The 17,814-nt window shown below is 47.7% G+C and overlaps 1 protein-coding gene across 3 annotated transcripts in view; it reads left to right on the forward strand.

Annotated features, from left to right (window-relative positions):
* BST1 (bone marrow stromal cell antigen 1) overlaps positions 1-17,814 on the forward strand; it is a 192,828-nt gene that overhangs the window by 21,964 nt on the left and 153,050 nt on the right. The window contains exon 1 of one of the 3 annotated variants that reach the window (XM_044296812.1): positions 9,981-10,163. The exons of the other annotated variants lie outside the window; for them this stretch is intronic. The gene's annotated coding sequence lies outside the window, so the exon portion shown is untranslated. Of the gene's footprint in view, positions 1-9,980; positions 10,164-17,814 lie in introns of those variants that run through there. 3 annotated transcript variants of the gene reach the window in all.

Raw genomic sequence — 17,814 nt, forward strand, 5'->3', positions numbered from 1 at the left:
ACAATACCAGGGCCAAGTTATCCTGGCAAGTCCTGCTTACCCTTTAAAATAGTGCTGACATAAAAATGTCTTTTCAACCTGAAATGGGGGTAAAAAGGGAAAAACAGTGCAAAATAAGGCACAACTGGGATTATAGCAGCAAACCGGATGTCCCAAACATAACAAGGGCAGCTGGAAGCATTGGTATACAGTGGCACCATTATTCGGTTAAAATGCCACCGGCCGTGTGTAACTGGCAGCGAGCTTGACCAGCTCTGCCAACTGGAGGGACAAAACGGCCATTAGGGAGACGGACATGAGGAAAGGAGTACTCACAGGCGAGTGTCATATTCTTCCTCGGATGACGAGTCGATGTACGGAACCTGCAGCAACTGTTCTGGCAAGGCCGGCCACATCTGGAAACCATCTCCTCTGACAATCTTTAGAGGGGGAGGCTTGTCCTTCATTGCCTCCATTTCGGCATCCGTCCTAGGAAACGGGAACCACCGCACGCCTCCTGCGCACCCGAGGTCCGCCACCCAATACACCCTCTTGCGTTGGGCCTCTAGGTCAGCTTTGGTGCAGGTGGTCGGAGCTACCGGAGGTCCGGTGACAGTGGCCTCTGGGGTAACGGTGGCAGCTGCTGCTTGACGTCGGGCCTCAGCACATTCTTCTGCCCGCCGGCAGCTGTCCTGCCGCTCTTTCTCCTCTTCTCTCACTGGGTGCAGAGTCGACACTGACTCCTCCCACACACTGGGCCGGTCTACCTCCATCTGAGGCCCGCCTCCCAGGCGTAACTCTTCACGGTAGTCAGTCGCGTCGTCACTCCTCCAGGTGGGTGGCGCTCCAGGGCAATCTCCTCCTTCTTCTTGGAAGGTTTCGGCGCCAAATCTTCGCGCCTCTGCACATCCTGATGGCGCAGTAAAAAGCCTCATGGCGTCGGCGGCCATTTTAGATGTCCTGATGCTGCAATTCACTGACAGCAAGCAGGATGATAAGAAGTCCAGTAAAACACAGTCCACAAATGCGATTTTTCTCTCTGGGGGTAGCGCAACACAGTACAGCGTCTCTGATTCCTCCCAGGCACAATTGTAATCCACAGATTAGGAATAAAGGTTACAGTCTTTGCAATATGGTGGTGGAATAGTTAAAGCACACAGTTCACACTTCTCTGCACTTCAGAAGTATGCGGATCCTGTTCGTGACGCCAAAAAGAGCGATGCAGTGTCCCAGGGGGTCAGTAGTGTATGCTTTGTAGTGCAGTTTGACTCACTAACCTGGGATCCACTGTCGTCTTCAATTTTGGTCAGATACTGGAACAGGCAGATGATTAAAAGTTCGTGACGCCAGTGTCAATTAAACGGTGACACGCCGTGTATGGTATGGTGGAAGAATGAAGCAAGCATAGGGTAGCCAACAAAAACTGGAACTTTACTGAATATCAGCAATAGTAATACATGGACGCAGTTGGAAGCGCCGTTCCATGAAAGACAGTTGGTTTTCCATAAGAATACAGGTGGTTATTGGAATTACAGAACGGCCGGTCACAGCAATGTTTTATACAGAGTGTTGATTGCAGGAGATGCAGTACAGGCGGCTTGCACACTATTCCTGACTGGTCCTGACACATGTGACTTTCTCTCCAAGGTCTAATGCCCTTTATCTGGCGTACCCTTGAAGCTGTCCTTATCTAGTACCTCCTCTGTTATCTTGAGTACCTCTTGCTTTATCTGATCGGCCTCTGTGGTATTCTGTGTCTTGGGTGGTGGCTTGCTTATGCTGCTTCAGCTAAACGGATGATGACTCAGGAGGGGAACCTTTTCCTTGGATCCGGAACCCGGTTACAGGGCCTTTACTACCCTCTCCTAGTTGGCAGGCTTCAGGCCTGCTATGCTCTCACAGGCCCATAGCCTGGCCTTCACTCAGACACAGGATCATTTCTGACCTCTGCTCCCACTGTCTGTCTCCTGCTACTACTTCCTGACTGGGCCTTATATAACCTAGGGCTCCCTAGCTCCCTCTAGTGACTCAGAGCTAGAATGACACCCTAGCCGGCCTGCACACGCACGTTTCACAGTAACAGGAAAATACATAGCAGTACATTGACAAGATATTCTATACCAACCTCCCCTTAAATACAGGGGGAACGACAATACCCAAGTGACCCTTCTGTAGTGACGGGGTATTACTCTCCCGTACACTACACATGTGTGATGTGCATCCCAATTATGCCATACATACATGTACAGATACTGGTCCTGTACTCCTGTGAGGCTGCAAGGCAGGGGTGTGGTGTGGACCACTCATGAGACTGCATGTGCTTAGGCCTCATGTACACGGCCGTTGTTTGGGTCCGCATCCGTTGCTCTGTTCCGTGGCCCCGCCAAAAAAATAGAACATGTCCCATTCTTGTCTGTTTTGCGGACAAGAATAGGCATGTCTACAATGGGCCGCCCGTTACGTTATGCAAATTGCGGAAGGCACACAGACGGCTTCCGTTTTTTGCGGATCCGCGGTTTACTCTACGAGGTGTGTGGATTATAATTTTTGGAGTGTGTTGTGGTGGAGGGCGTGATTGCATGCTAGGGTGTGGGAAGGCGGGATCCAGGGGGCCCAAGTAAATTCTTGCCCAGGATCCAATCAATATTAAAGACGGCCCTGACCGGGTTTCAATACCGGAAAAGAATAATGCTAGTGTAAAAGTACCCTAAGTGATGGAAAAAGCCTGATATTATAGAGCTGGAAGTGTTTTCCAGAGTGACATGTATGTTATAGAGCTGGAAGTGTTTTCCAGAGTTAGGCCTCATGCACACGACAGTTTTTTTTCACGGTCCGCAAAAACGGGGTCCGTGGGTCCGTGATCCGTGACCGTTTTTTCGTCCGTGGGTCTTCCTTGATTTTTGGAGGATCCACGGACATGAAAAAAAAAGTCGTTTTGGCGTCCGCCTGGCCGTGCGGAGCCAAACGGATCCGTCCTGAATTACAATGCAAGTCAATGGGGACGGATCCGTTTGACGTTGACACAATATGGTGCAATTGCAAACGGATCCGTCCCCATTGACTTTCAATGTAAAGTCAGGAGTCCCTTTACTTTCACACTTGTGTTCATAATGCAGACGGTGGCTCCGTTCAGAGCGGATCCGTCTGCATTATATTGTTAAAACATTTCTAAGTGTGAAAATAGCCTCAGACGGATCCGTCCAGACTTTACATTGAAAGTCAATGGGGGACGGATCCGTTTGAAAATTGAGCCACAGTGTGTCATCTTCAAACGGATCCGTCCCCATTGACTTACATTATAAGTCTGGACGGATCCGCTTGCCTCCGCACGGCCAGGCGGACACCCGAACATAACTTGAAGAGTCCCCATCACCATGGGAACGCCTCTACGTTAGAATATACTGACGGATATGAGCTACATCGTGAAACTCATTTCCGACAGTATATTCTAACACAGAGGCGTTCCCATGGTGATGGGGACGCTTCAGGTTAGAATATACTGAAAAACTGTGTACATGACTGCCCCCTGCTGCCTGGCAGCACCCGATCTCTTACAGGGGGCCGTGATCAGCACAATTAACTCCTCAGGTGCCGCACCTAAAGGGGTTAATTGTACTATCATATTCCCCTGTAAGAGATCAGGGCTGCCAGGCAGCAGGGGGCAGACCCCCCCCCCCTCCCCAGTTTGAATATCGTTGGTGGCACAGTGTGCGCCCACCATCGCCCCCCCCCTCCCTCCCTCTATTGTAATAAATCGTTGGTGGCACAGTGTGCGCCCACCATCGCACCCCCCTTCCTCCCTCTATAGTTAAAAATCGTTGGTGGCACAGTGTGCGCCCACCATCGGCCCCCCCTCTCTCTATAGTAGTAACAACCATTGGTGGCAGTGTGCGGCCTCCCATTCCCCCCCCCCCCCATCATTGGTGGCAGCGGAGTTCCGATCGGAGTCCCAGTTTAATCGCTGGGGCTCCGATCGGTAACCATGGCAACCAGGAAGCTACTGCAGCCCTGGTTGCCATGGTTACTTAGCAATAGTACAACAGTAGAAGATTCATACTTACCTGCTTGCTGCTGCGATGTCTGTGACCGGCCGGGAGCTCCTCCTACTGGTAAGTGACAGTTCTTTAGCAATGCGCCGCACAGACCTTTCACTTACCAGTAGGTGGAGCTCCCGGCCGGTCACAGACATCGCAGCAGCAAGCAGGTAAGTATGAATCTTCTACAATTGTACTATTGCTAAGTAACCATGGCAACCAGGGATGCAGTAGCTTCCTGGTTGCCATGGTTACCGATCAGAGCCCCAGCGATTAAACTGGGACTCCGATCGGAACTCCGCTGCCACCAATGATGAAGGGGGGGGGGAATGGGAGGCCGCACACTGCCACCAATGGTTGTTACTACTATAGAGAGAGGGGGGGCCGATGGTGGGTGCACACTGTGCCACCAACGATTTTTAACTATAGAGGGAGGAAGGGGGGGCGATGGTGGGTGCACACTGTGCCACCAACGATTTATTACAATAGAGGGAGGGAGGGGGGGGGCGATGTGGGGCGCACACTGTGCCACCAGCGATTTATAACAATAGAGGGAGGAAGGGGGGGGCCCGATGGTGGGCGCACACTGTGCCACCAACGATATTCAAACTGGGGAGGGGGGGGGTCTGCCCCCTGATGCCTGGCAGCCCTGATCTCTTACAGGGGGATATGATAGTACAATTAACCCCTTCAGGTGCGGCACCTGAGGAGTTAATTGTGCTGATCACGGCCCCCTGTAAGAGATCGGGTGCTGCCAGGCAGCAGGGGGCAGTCATGTACACAGTTTTTCAGTATATTCTAACCTGAAGCGTCCCCATCACCATGGGAACGCCTCTGTGTTAGAATATACTGTCGGAAATGAGTTTCACGATGTAGCTCATATCCGTCAGTATATTCTAACGTAGAGGCGTTCCCATGGTGATGGGGACGCTTCAAGTTATGTTCGGGTGTCCGCCTGGCCGTGCGGAGGCAAGCGGATCCGTCCAGACTTATAATGTAAGTCAATGGGGACGGATCCGTTTGAAGATGACACACTGTGGCTCAATTTTCAAACGGATCCGTCCCCCATTGACTTTCAATGTAAAGTCTGGACGGATCCGTCTGAGGCTATTTTCACACTTAGAAATGTTTTAACAATATAATGCAGACGGATCCGCTCTGAACGGAGCCACCGTCTGCATTATGAACACAAGTGTGAAAGTAAAGGGACTCCTGACTTTACATTGAAAGTCAATGGGGACGGATCCGTTTGCAATTGCACCATATTGTGTCAACGTCAAACGGATCCGTCCCCATTGACTTGCATTGTAATTCAGGACGGATCCGTTTGGCTCCGCACGGCCAGGCGGACGCCAAAACGACTTTTTTTTCATGTCCGTGGATCCTCCAAAAATCAAGGAAGACCCACGGACGAAAAAACGGTCACGGATCACGGACCCACGGACCCCGTTTTTGCGGACCGTGAAAAAAAACTGTCGTGTGCATGAGGCCTAACTCTGGAAAACACTTCCAGCTCTATAACATGTATGTTATAGAGCTGGAAGTGTTTTCTAGAGTAACATACATTTTATAGAGCTGGATGTGTTTTCCAGAGTAAGATACATTTTATAGAGCTGGAAGTGTTTTTCAGAGTAACATGTATGTTATAGAGCTAGAAGTGTTTTCTAGAGTAACATACATTTTATAGAGCTGGAAGTATTTTCCAGAGTTACATCTAGGTTATACAGCTGGAAGTGTTTTCTAGAGTAACATGTATGTTATAGAGCTGGAAGTGTTTTCTAGAGTGACATGTATTTTATAGAGCTGGAAGCGTTTTCCAGAGTAACATGTATGTTAAAGAACTGGAAGTGTTTTCCAGAGTTACATGTATGTTATAGAGCTGGAAGTGTTTTCTAGAGTAACATGTATGTTATAGAGCTGGAAGTGTTTTCTAGAGTAACATACATTTTTATAGAGCTGGAAGTGTTTTCCAGTTACATGTATGTTATAGAGCTGGAAGTGTTTTCCAGAGTAACATGTATGTTATAGAGCTGGAAGTGTTTTCCAGAGTAAATTACATTTTATAGAGCTGGAAGTGTTTTCCAGAGTTACATGTATGTTATAGAGATGGAAGTGTTTTTTTAGAGTAACATACATTTTATAGAGCTGGAAGTGTTTTCCAGAGTTACATGTATGTTATAGAGCTGGAAGTGTTTTCTAGAGTAACATGTATGTTATAGAGCTGGAAGTGTTTTCTAGAGTAACATACATTTTATAGAGCTGGAAGTGTTTTCTAGAGTAACATACATTTTATAGAGCTGGAAGTGTTTTCCAGAGTAACATACATTTTATAGAGCTGAAGTGTTTTCCAGAGTTACATGTATGTTATAGAGCTGGAAGTGTTTTCTAGAGTAACATGTATGTTATAGAGCTGGAAGTGTTTTCTAGAGATACATGTATGTTATAGAGCTGGAAGTGTTTTCCAGAGTAACATACATTTTATAGAGCTGGAAGTGTTTTCCAGAGTTACATGTATGTTATAGAGCTGGAAGTGTTTTCTAGAGTAACATGTATGTTATAGAGCTGGAAGTGTTTTCCAGAGTAACATGTATGTTATAGAGCTGGAAGTGTTTTCTAGAGATACATGTATGTTGTGGAGCTGGAAGTGTTTTCCAGACTTACATGCATGACATGACTAAGCTGGAAGTGTTTTCCAGAGTTTATTTTTTCCCCCTGGCTGTTCCATGGGATGACCGAGCTGAGACTTATCCTGGAGTGTTCCTGGAGATTTTCTCATATGCAGTGAGTGTTCCCTGCAGAGTATCAATGTGTTCAAGAGGGTGTGTCCCTATGAGAAGTGCTGGTTTGAATGTTACAAGGACAGAGTTATTGCCTAACCTGCAGGCAGTGTCTCCATCTCAGGAGGCAGCCATTTTGGTGTAGATCTCAATGAAGAAGCGCAGCTCTGCACAGGTGCAAGATCTTGCTGCAGTGTTTGAATCTCGGCATTCAGCGCATGTTTTGTGCAGTTTCTGAGCAGCAGAATCACAGTGGCTTTAAGGATCCTGTGTCCTGGAATGGCTAATGTGTAGCTCAGGGATGTCAAACTCGTGGCCCTCCAGCTGTTGCAAAACTACAACTCCCATCATGCCTGGGCATACTGCAGCTATCAGGGAATGCTGGGAGTTGTAGTTTTGCAACATCTGGAGGGCCATGAGTTTGACATCCATGGTGTAGCTGGTGATGTATGTGTGAGCGAATTAAGATGTTACAGATGCAGAACTCTGCAAAGAATCCCATAAAGCTAATCATAGTATGTGCACCAACTGTGAACAGCCTGTTCCTGAAGACAGTGTAGGAGATGTCTGCACCAATGTCTCCCAGGTGAAGGTCCTCCAGTGCAGACATGGTGGAGAGGTTGTGGAATGGTTTAGATCTCAGTGATCAGAAGCTTTCTCTCCAGTCCTTTCTGCTCATATATCTATAAGACCTCGCTTTCCTACAACTCCTTTTACCTTATTTCCTACCTCACTTCATCTCTAGATGTCTCTAGATGTGGACCCTGTCTCTGTGATCGGTTGTCTCTGATCAGGGAGTTTCTCAATATGTTTGTTCATAATGATACTGGAAATGGTTGCAAAAAAAAAAAAAAAAAAAAAACCCCACTAGGGTTTGCCTGATCATCCTATATTATAGAGAAGTATGGCAGGAGTGTGGTCCCAGCCAGATAGGAATCATGATGTAGGAGATAGATTAAAGCAGTGTGTGTTACAGATCCTGCAGTCTCAGCTCAATGGGGAAACCCCCATAAGGTAAGTATCCCAGTGGCCGGTTTTCTGGCAGTAGGTTATTCCCTGTTTAGGGACCCTAAACAGAAGGACTAAAACATTTTATTGTCAGGGCCCTTCAACAGTACAATGACATAATATACAGTGACAGCATATACAGTATATACGTGTAGGAAAAGAACGAAGCAACTGCTAGGCCTGGTCTGAGACAGCAATCTTCACTAGCCGCAGGAGTGGGGATTGCACGGGAGGGGAGCATTGTGAATAAGTTGCTGGGGGTGGAGGGGGCATTCAAAAGTTTGCTGTGGGGCCCAGTCTTTTCTAGTTATGCCACTGCATAGAGGACAGCTCCTACAAGAAGGTTTGCTTCTGGTGAGAGTAAGATTACAAAACTCATATAGTGCAAAGATTACTGGATAAAATCTTGGATTCAGAAAGGTTACTTCCTCAGGTTAAAGAAATGGCCTCCAAGGCAAATAGGAATCAACCCTTCACAGAAAAATCTTTACCACTTTCCCAGACATTTTTAGCAGTCTTTTCAAGAGTGTATACAGTGCTGAAGCCACAGTTGAGATAGAAGCTGATAATAGATGTGATGTATCTAAACAAATGCCTTCTCAGAAGTAAAGATGGAGAATATCTGCTCTGTCATCAACATTCGTCAGCAGGATGATTTCTATGGCCAAGTTAGATCTCGGAGATGCTTATCTGTACATGTCCGTCCCAGGGTATAGTATCTCATCTTCAATTCACTTGCCTTTCCTTTGGTTTATCATCAGCACCTGGAGTTTTGACTAAGTTAGTCTTGGCACTAGCTTCAGCCCTAAGGTTAGATGGATTCCAGTTAGATTCCAGAAACTGGTTGCCTAAGCTCCCACCGGAGTGGATTCAGGAAATCAAGGTGGATGTGAGGTCTAAGATCCCATCACCAAGTGCCAGTCAGGACTGCTAGCAGAGTTCTAGGATGTCTGACCTCATCTATAGAAGCTGTACCATGGGCATTAGCACACATCTGCACATTGCAAACCAGAATCTTTACAGGATTTAACCGGCATCTATCAACTCTGGTTTATATGACGAAATAAGCCAGAAACTCGGGAAAATCTTTCTTGATGGGTTCGTCCAAGAAATATTGCACAGGGAAGATTATTTCTGGCCATTCCAGTAACTCTGACAATGGATGCCTCAGGTTGGGGAACACACTTCCATGTTCTTTGAGTTCAGGGGAAGTGGTCTCCACAAGGGGGCGACCCTTGTGTACATTTGTGGGTGAGGCAGAGGGTCTTGAATGTGATCCGATCCTTCACGGGTAGCCAATGGAGGGTCCTCAGGAACGGGGTGATAGATTCCCAGTTTTTTTTCCAGTTATCAGTCTGACGGCTGTGTTCTGGACGACTTGTAGACGTGTAATTTGGTATTTGGGAAGTCCTAGGTAGAGGGAGTTTGCGTAGTCGAGTCGGGAATTGATGGTTGTTCCAACTACTGCTGCTGCGTCTCCTTCAGGGATGAAGGGGATGAGTCTACGCAGCAGGCGAAGAAGGTGGTGGGATCCGCTGACTACTAATCCTATTTGTGCATCCATTGTCATGTCTGAGTCAAAAATGACTCTGGGGCTTTTGGCTTTGGTGCTGGGAGTAATGGCTTGCCTGAGGATGGTGGGTGGCATGCATGTCGTGCTAGGGTTTTTGTTTCGGTTTGCATGGAGGAAGAGGATTTCTGTTTTGGAACCGTTGAGTTTGAGGGAGCTCTCAGTCATCCAATCGTCGATCAATGATCACATATATAGCAGTGCCATCCACAGATCACCCCCCATAACAGTGCCATCCATAGATCACCCCCCATAACAGTGCCATCCACAGATCCCCCCATAACAGTGCCATCCACAGATCCCCTCCATAAGAGTGCAGTCATCCACAGATCCCCCATAATAGTGTCATGCACAGACCACCATTAGTTCAAAACCCACCAAAAGCACACCTTTTGTTAAAACATTTTTTTTTCTTATTTTCCTACTCAAAAACCTAGGTGCGTCTTATGGGCCGGTGCGTCTTATAGGGCGAAAATACGGTATATTAAATAAACATTGAAGAACTTTCCATTACACATTGATTAAGCTGGAGTGATCTAAAGCCTGAAAAACCAGTTAAGTTATAAGTGCCACCCGAGCTATGCTTCCTTTTCATTGCCAATAAAGCAGGTCGTAGAATCTGCCCATGTTAACTTACCTCCAAATAACAAAAAAAAGGATTGTGACATTTCCTAAAGGAACCCTGGAAATGTGTTAGTGCTACCTTTGCTGACTCCTACTCACAGGGATATCACAGAAGATAAGATTCAGTAACTGGGGCAGATACGCTATTTCATCAGCACAGTAACATTTAAGGTAAGTACCTTTGTTGCTACACTGTAGATATGGTGAGCTTACACATACATGTGTTTTAACTATATCTACACAGGTCAGTTATGCCTCAGGCCCTAGAGGAGTGGGGCCGAGGATGGGAGTGGTCAATCACAGTGGCAACCATCACACAGATGCTCCTTAGAGGCAGGGCAATAGTAGGAGGGTGCACTCTTTCTTTCCTCGGGGAACACCCTGATGTTGGGGCTCCTACCTGATGGTAGTCGGGGTGTCTTGATGTTGTGGTTTGATGTGGGTACAAGGCAGTAGGTGCAGGGTGCAATGGCCGGTGTATGCTACAGGAGTCAGTAACCAGTATATCTGTAGGAAAATAAACATCTCTCTTTACTAAAGTGCAGAATGGGAGTTGTAGTACATCCAATGGTATTAAAACACAGTTCCAAATAGTTCACAGTGCAAATCTTCCCAGATAGCGATGTATGGATTTGAGCAAGGATGGGGATTGTAGTACTCCTTCCCTCTGTCTCTCCAAAGTCTCTCTCTGCAGAATCTAAGGCTGGCAATATTACTCTTTGCAGTGGTGGCAACATACCTTACTGACTGACTCCAGTGCTCAGCCATGCAGATTCTGGACCTTCTTATCCTTTCTCTCTTTCTTCCTGGAGAACTGTAAAAATGGTGAGGTCTTTCTCTCAGTAGATAATCATCAGAGATGCTGATACTCTGGAACATTTGGCCCAGTCCTGTGAGGAAGGAGCACATATCACAGAATTCCCTTCCCCTTCTAACTCTAGACTAAACTTGAGCTAGGGGCGGATCCCGAATCCACACCTTACTTCCTGCAGGGGCTGAGTCAGGATTATTAACCCTGACTGATCCATACAAAATCTATACTGGGTACAATACAGTGCATTAACATGTTAAATAACATTAAATAGCAAGAAGAATTTGCAAATAACCTGGTCTGGGGTACTGCAGTTACTGTACTGTATATCAATCCTGAACATATATTTCAGGAGAACGTAGTTGGCTCCAGTAAGATGTATTCATACAGAGGATAAACCTGTGACCAGAGCCATGCATACCACAGAGGCCGACATTGCCCCTGCTATGGAGTCACTGGGAAAAGGGAGTCAAGCCTGGTTGGTTTCACCCCCTTGGTAAACAGGCTTATTGGGATCAAGGTCAAGTAGCAGCATTGCATCACCTATTGTTTAAATCACATTTTTATGTTAAACATATTTTTTTAGAAAATGACCTATTGTTTAACCCCTTTACGCATTTGAACATAACTGTACGTTCAAATCCCAAGTAATTTACTGCATTTGGAAGTGCAGTCACGTCCAAACTGCTTACCGGGGCTGTGACGCTATAAAGTCTCGGAGAGCAGACACCCCGGGGAAGCCGGCAAGGGACCAATCAGAGTGGTCCCTTGCCAGCAAGCACTCCAATTGGTTAGTCTCTGCAGACTAACCAATCGGAGCGCTTTAGTATGAAAATGCTGGTTTTAGGCTGTGATCTCCACGTTGGAGATCACAGCCTGAAATCGGGTAAGACCCCCGATGTGTCCCAAGTGCCCCTGATATTTATATTGCCCCCAGTAATTTAGTGGCCCCCCTGCAGCCTTATCCTCTCTGCCGTCTATGATGGCAGCGGCTCAGGAACGAAGCCGCTGCCGTCAGCAGAGAGTGCCAGCTGTAACTTACAGCTGACACTGCAGCGACTGGGCTGCAGGGGCAATATGTGTGAGTTATGGTGGGCCAATGGGGGTAGTAGCAGTTTGACTCACAGTTAGCAGCGTTCCCTGGGCTGTCGTGCAGTGAATGAAAGGACAGCACCAGTTCCTTCGGGGCACACTCTGTTGTCCAGGGACTCCCGCAAGATGGTGGTTGAGGTGCCCTTAGTGGTGTGGGTTTAAGGTGCCGTGGAGACAGGGTCCTTGGTGTTCGTAACACCAGCACTGTAAGGCGCAAATAGATGATAAGTTCGCACAATAAGGAGACCAGTTCTCTTTACAAATTCCCAGTACTTTACTGAAGCTGATCCAATAGTCATCAATGTGAGCAAAAGTCATTTACAGCAAGGCAGCTTCTACAATGGCTCAGCTTAGTTCCCAAAAGTTGCATAAGGGGTAGTTTTCCTCTATACCAATCAATCCCTTGTTTCTTCAGGCTGGAGGGATGTACTATCTCTGCTGTACTGTATAATCATATACTTCAGTATCCTCTCTAGGAATACTATCTCCTGACCTGTGTCATTTCTGTCTTTGGTTATGGTGGGCAGCTGGTAGCTTAGAATTTCTCCACCAAATGAAAAGGCGACTAAAGCCTGATAAACAACAATTACCTTACTTTGCTAATATTCTCACTCCCTCTCTGGGTTGCCTGGATCTTCTATAATATTTCCCTTCTATGGGCTGTACATGGAACTAACTCTGGAGTTTAGATAACTCTCCAAAATGGCTGCTAAGGTGCAGCTTTTTCCTCAGACACTACACTCTCCTCCTCCTTCTTCTCAGTAAGCAGGGCGGAGTCAGTCCTGGGAGGTTTGTTAGAACCTCCCCCTCCCTATGCAACTTTTTGTGAACTCAGGCACAAGCATATTTTCTTGAAACACAATCACAATATAAAGCGTGTGTTTCAGGACACTGCAACACTGCTGCTATGGCCAAAATCGGTGCTGGCACCGATCTCGGCCGTTTAATTCCATAGATGCATCCATGTGCTTGAGAGGGAAGGAGCTCCCTCTCTCTTCCTTCGGGCTTCCGCTGCTGCAACGGCAGCAGGTCGATGGTTGCCATGGCAACCAGACGCCTTACAAAGGTGTCCAGGCTGCCATGTACCTAAGGCTGATCAGACCCTAACCCTGGGTTCACACCTGAGCGTTCCTCAAACGCGCGTAAAACGCGCGTTTTTGTCGCGCGTTTTTATGCGCGTTTTTTGTAATAGTAAACGCGCGTTTGACGCGCGTTTGTGTCATTGACTACAGTGTCCTATGGCCACAAACGCGCGTCAAAACGCCCCAAAGAAGCTCAAGTACTTGTTTGAGCGTCGGGCGTTTTACAGCGCGTTCGTACGCGCTGTAAAACGCCCAGGTGTGAACCCTTCCCATAGGGAAGCATTGGTTTTCATGTCTTAAGCGTTTTACAGCGCGTTTGAACGCGCTGTAAAACGCTCAGGTGTGAACCCAGGGTAACGCTGGGTTCACACCTGAGCTTTTTACAGCGCGTTCAAACGCGCTGTAAAACGCTCAACACATGAAAAGCAATGCTTCCCTATGGGAATGGTTCTCACCTGGGCGTTTTACAGCGCGTACGATCGCGCTGTAAAACGCCCGACGCTCAAACAAGTACTTGAGCTTCTTTGGGGCGTTTTGACGCGCGTTTGTGGCCATAGGACACTGCAGTCAATGACACAAACGCGCGTCAAACACGCGTTTACTATTACAAAAAACGCGCGTCAGAAACGCGCGTCAAAAACGCGCGTTTGACGCGCGTTTGGGAAACGCTCAGGTGTGAAAGCAGGGTAAGGGTCTGATCAGCCTTAGTGTCACTGTAATACAGACTATACAGTGCATTGCAATAGATGACTATTGCAATTCACTGTATAGCTATTAGGCCCACTGGATCTTCAAGATCCAAATGGGTCTTGATAAAAAAAAAAGTGTAAACATTATTTTTTGTGTAAGTGTAAAACAAAGTTAAAAATAAAACATAAATTTAAATAAAATTAAAATAAAAATTGGCTTTTCTCATATCCGTTCATTTATGTCATTAAAAAAAGAAATAAATAAAACATCTAAACAAAATTGTATTGCAGCATACGTAACGACCTGATCTATAAAAGTATCATGTTCCTAATCCCGCGAGGTGAACGGCGTAAAAAATAATGTAGAAAACAATGACAGATTTGCTTTTTTGTCACCTCACCTCCACAAAAAAAATAATAATAAGTGACAAAATGTCATATGTACACCAAAATAATACCAATAAAAATGACAGCCCATCCCGCAAAAAACAGGCCCTAACATAGCTATATTGGTGAAAAAAAACTTATGGACTTTAGTATATGACTATGCAAAATATAATTTATTTTTAACACAGAAGTGATTTTATGCTGAAAAAGTAGTAAAACATAAAAAAACTATATAAATTTGGTATTGCCATAACCATATCAACCCACAGAATAAAATTATCATATCATATTTACCCCAAGAGGAACCCCCCCAAAAAATATAAAAAACACTGACACAATTGCCATTTTTACCTAATTCACCTCCACAAAAAATGCTATAAAAAGTGATAAAAAAGACTTATGTACCCCAAAATGATAACAATGAAAACTAAAGCCCGTCCTGCAAAAAACAAGCCCCCACACAGCTACATTGGTGAAAAAGTAAAAAGGGTATGGCCCCTAAAACAATTTCAGCAAATTACATGTTAGAAAATCTCGATGCTGATCCTTACCTTCTGAATGCTGCCGTGTCCCCAAACAGTGGTTTACGACCACGTACAAGGTGTTGCCGTATTCAGGAAAAAATGCATAACAAATTGTGAGGTGCATTTTCTCCTGGTAGCCTTTGTGAAAATAAAAAAAAGTAGGGCTAAAGCAACATTATATTGGAAATAAAAGTTAATTTTTCATTTTTAAATTCTATGAAACGCTTGTTGGGTCAACCCATTCACTTCACCATTATTTATTCCTTGAGGGGTGTAGTTTCCAAAATGGGGTCAATTTTGGGGGGTTTTCTATCTAGGGGTACCTCAGGGTCTCTTCAAATGTAACATAATACCTGAAAACCATTCCAGCAAAATCTGCCCTCTGATAACAATATGGTGCTCCTTTCCTTCTGAGCACTGCCATTTACCCATACAGCAGGTTACAACCACATATGGGGTGTTTCTGTAAACTGCAGAATCAGGGCAATAAATATTGAGGTTTGTCTGGCGGTTAACCCTTACTGTGTAACAGGAAAAATGTATTAAAATGGATTTAAAAAAAATATAATATATAGATAGGGACATGGAAATACAAAAAAAAAAAACATAAAAAAAAAAAATGTTGACCATAAAAACTTTGCCCTTTAACTGTAAATTTATACTGTTTTATACCTTTTTGTTAAGTATAGATTGGAAGGGGGGGGGGGTTTACAAATGTTGGACATCTACCCCCTTCAAGAAAACTGCACAGGAAGTCTTGCTGCTTCAAGATAGAAACATGCTAGACTAGACGGAAAAGTGCAAAAACAGGAAAGATTTTCAACATGCATTTTGTACAGAAATGAGACTTGTGAAGGACAAGCAAAAATGCTGAAATATACATTTTTCCATATACCATCACTGATCGCAATATTTTATGCGAGAACCTCATACTGATCAAGTATGCTGCATGAGAAAAAGGAAGAAGGGCTTGTCTGAACTCTCAGTAGGTCATTTATACTAATACTGCCATGCGGTTGAGAAATCCCAACATTATGCTGGATCAGCAAAAATAACAGCAATGGAGCGAGGCGCAGATATAGCGGAGTGCGCTTTGACTTGGGTGGAAGTACTCAGGCTAGGAAGGGGTTAAGGTTTGGAAGTTGGTTGGGGGGAGGAGTGAGGTTTCGCGAGCAGTATATAGGAATGGGGGAGTGGTTTGGCATGCAGGCGTCAGTGCAAGGGAGAGTGTTTCAGCAGCAGGATGTCGTCTCTGGAGGATCTGTTGGCTGCGGTCAGGGCTGCAGTTCGTGAGCATGGCGCGGAGCGTCTGCATGAGACCATACAGGCGGCTCTTGTCCCATTCCCCATGGCAGTGGCGGCTGAGCGACCCTATAGGGCCAGGAGGTCGGTCCCACCGGAGCGTTTGAGTCCGCAGTCTACTCCGCGTGTGCACCGGCGTCTCCGGAGTCCCCCAGTGAACCCTCCGCTGCAGCCTGTGGTGCCTGTGCCCGGTGGTGCACCCAGGCGCAGCGGGAGGAATTCTTCGGTGCGTGGTGGAGCGGCGGGAGAGGGCCGAGATACTCCCGGTTCCGTCCCCCGGGCGACGAGAGGCAGGGAGCGGGGGCCGGCGCGTGTCTCCCCTGGTGTGCTGCGGAGTGGTGAGCGGACGCGTGTGGCCTTACCTAAGGCTCGGAGGGGCAGTGCGGTCGGGCGGTCCTGCAGCAGCCTGGGCCTTCCTGAGAGCAGGGCGGCGAGGTCGTCTGCGCCGCGGCTGGCGGCTTCCGGTCGGCGGCTGGAGCGCTTGAGGACGGAGGTGCGCAGAGGAGGAGGGCGGAATGTGAGTGCGTCGCGGCCCCTGGCGGTGGGCAGGCGACATGGCAGCGTGGATGGGGACAGGGTGGTTGCCTTGTCTCCTGATCTGGGACTGCAGGATGCGGCTTCTGGCGGCCTGGCTGGAGAGCATGTCTTGATGGAGGGGATGGTGGAGGACAGTGAGCGGCCCTGTGTTGCGACTTGTGCGGCGCCTGAATTCCTGGATGGCGTTCTCCTGCTGGAGCGGGGTGATGCGGAGCTGTCGCCGTTGGAGGAGGGTGAGGTGGAACCGGGTGAAGATTCAGCGGCAGGCGGGATGGACGTCCCTCCAGGGGATGAAGAAGTGCCGTGCTGTTCAAATGCGCCACTGAGGACGTCTGTGAGGAGGTCCACGGCTGCCGGCGAGGTTGTCCAGGGACGGCCAGGTGAGAGACCGGCGAGTCAGAGTTCTGTTGGGGGGGGTGGGGGCACTGTGGGTATTAATGTGGGGGGTTCTGATGCTTTGGTGTGGGAGGTATTGTCAGGTATGTTGTCTTTATTGTCGCGATTGGGTTCCGGGCCTGCGGCGGCGCCGTGTCAGTCTGGGCTCCGGTACCGGTGCAGGGTCCGGCGTTGGGTCCTGTTGGGACGGGTGAGGACAGCATTATTGGGGGTACCCAGGCTTCAGGGTCTGGAGTGGTCTGGAGTGGTAGCGACGGCTGTGGGTGAAGTGGGGGATGGTGTTCGGTTGGCGGACGCGGCTAAAGGGGAGATTTATGTGTGTTTTGAGGGGCCGCTGGGGGCTCACTTAAAGCAGGAGGTTAAGGAAAAGATATGGCGGGATGGGTTTGTGGAGATTTTTGCGTTGCTTCCCTTGGAGAAATTTAATTTGGATAGGGGTAGGCCGGACGAGAGTAAGAAGGAGGAGGAGGAGAGGAGGCGGTATCGGCTGATTCCGCGTACCTTTCAGAATTGGCTGCAAGCTTTTGCCATTTTGGCTAGTGTGGTTGGGGAGAAGGCGCCTGAGCACTGCTCGGCTCTCTTCTGTTATATGGATGCTATCGGTGAGGCGCATCAGACTTATGGGGGTGTGGCGTGGCTTAGGTATGACGAGCAGTTCCGGCAGCGGAAGGCGGTCAGGCCTAGCATTCGTTGGGACCACAAGGATATTGGTCTGTGGATGCGACTGATGACGGCACCTGGGGGGGGAGGGTCCTCAGCCCTTTCGTGGTGGGGCCGGGGGTGTCTCGGCCTCGGAGGCTTCTGGGAGTGGCAGGAGGGGTTGTTGTTGGCAGTACAATGAGGGGCATTGCAGGTTCTTGTCCGATTGCCGGTACAAACATGAGTGTTCCGGGTGTGGCGGTTCCCATAGCTTGTCCCGGTGCTTTAAGCGAGGTAAGGGTAAGGGATCCGAGGTTGTGCAGAAGAGGGGTGACGCCGGTGAGGGTGGATGAGATGGAGCCG

The sequence above is a fragment of the Bufo gargarizans genome, chromosome 1 (assembly GCF_014858855.1).
Source record: "Bufo gargarizans isolate SCDJY-AF-19 chromosome 1, ASM1485885v1, whole genome shotgun sequence".
Taxonomy (NCBI): Eukaryota; Metazoa; Chordata; class Amphibia; order Anura; family Bufonidae; genus Bufo; species Bufo gargarizans.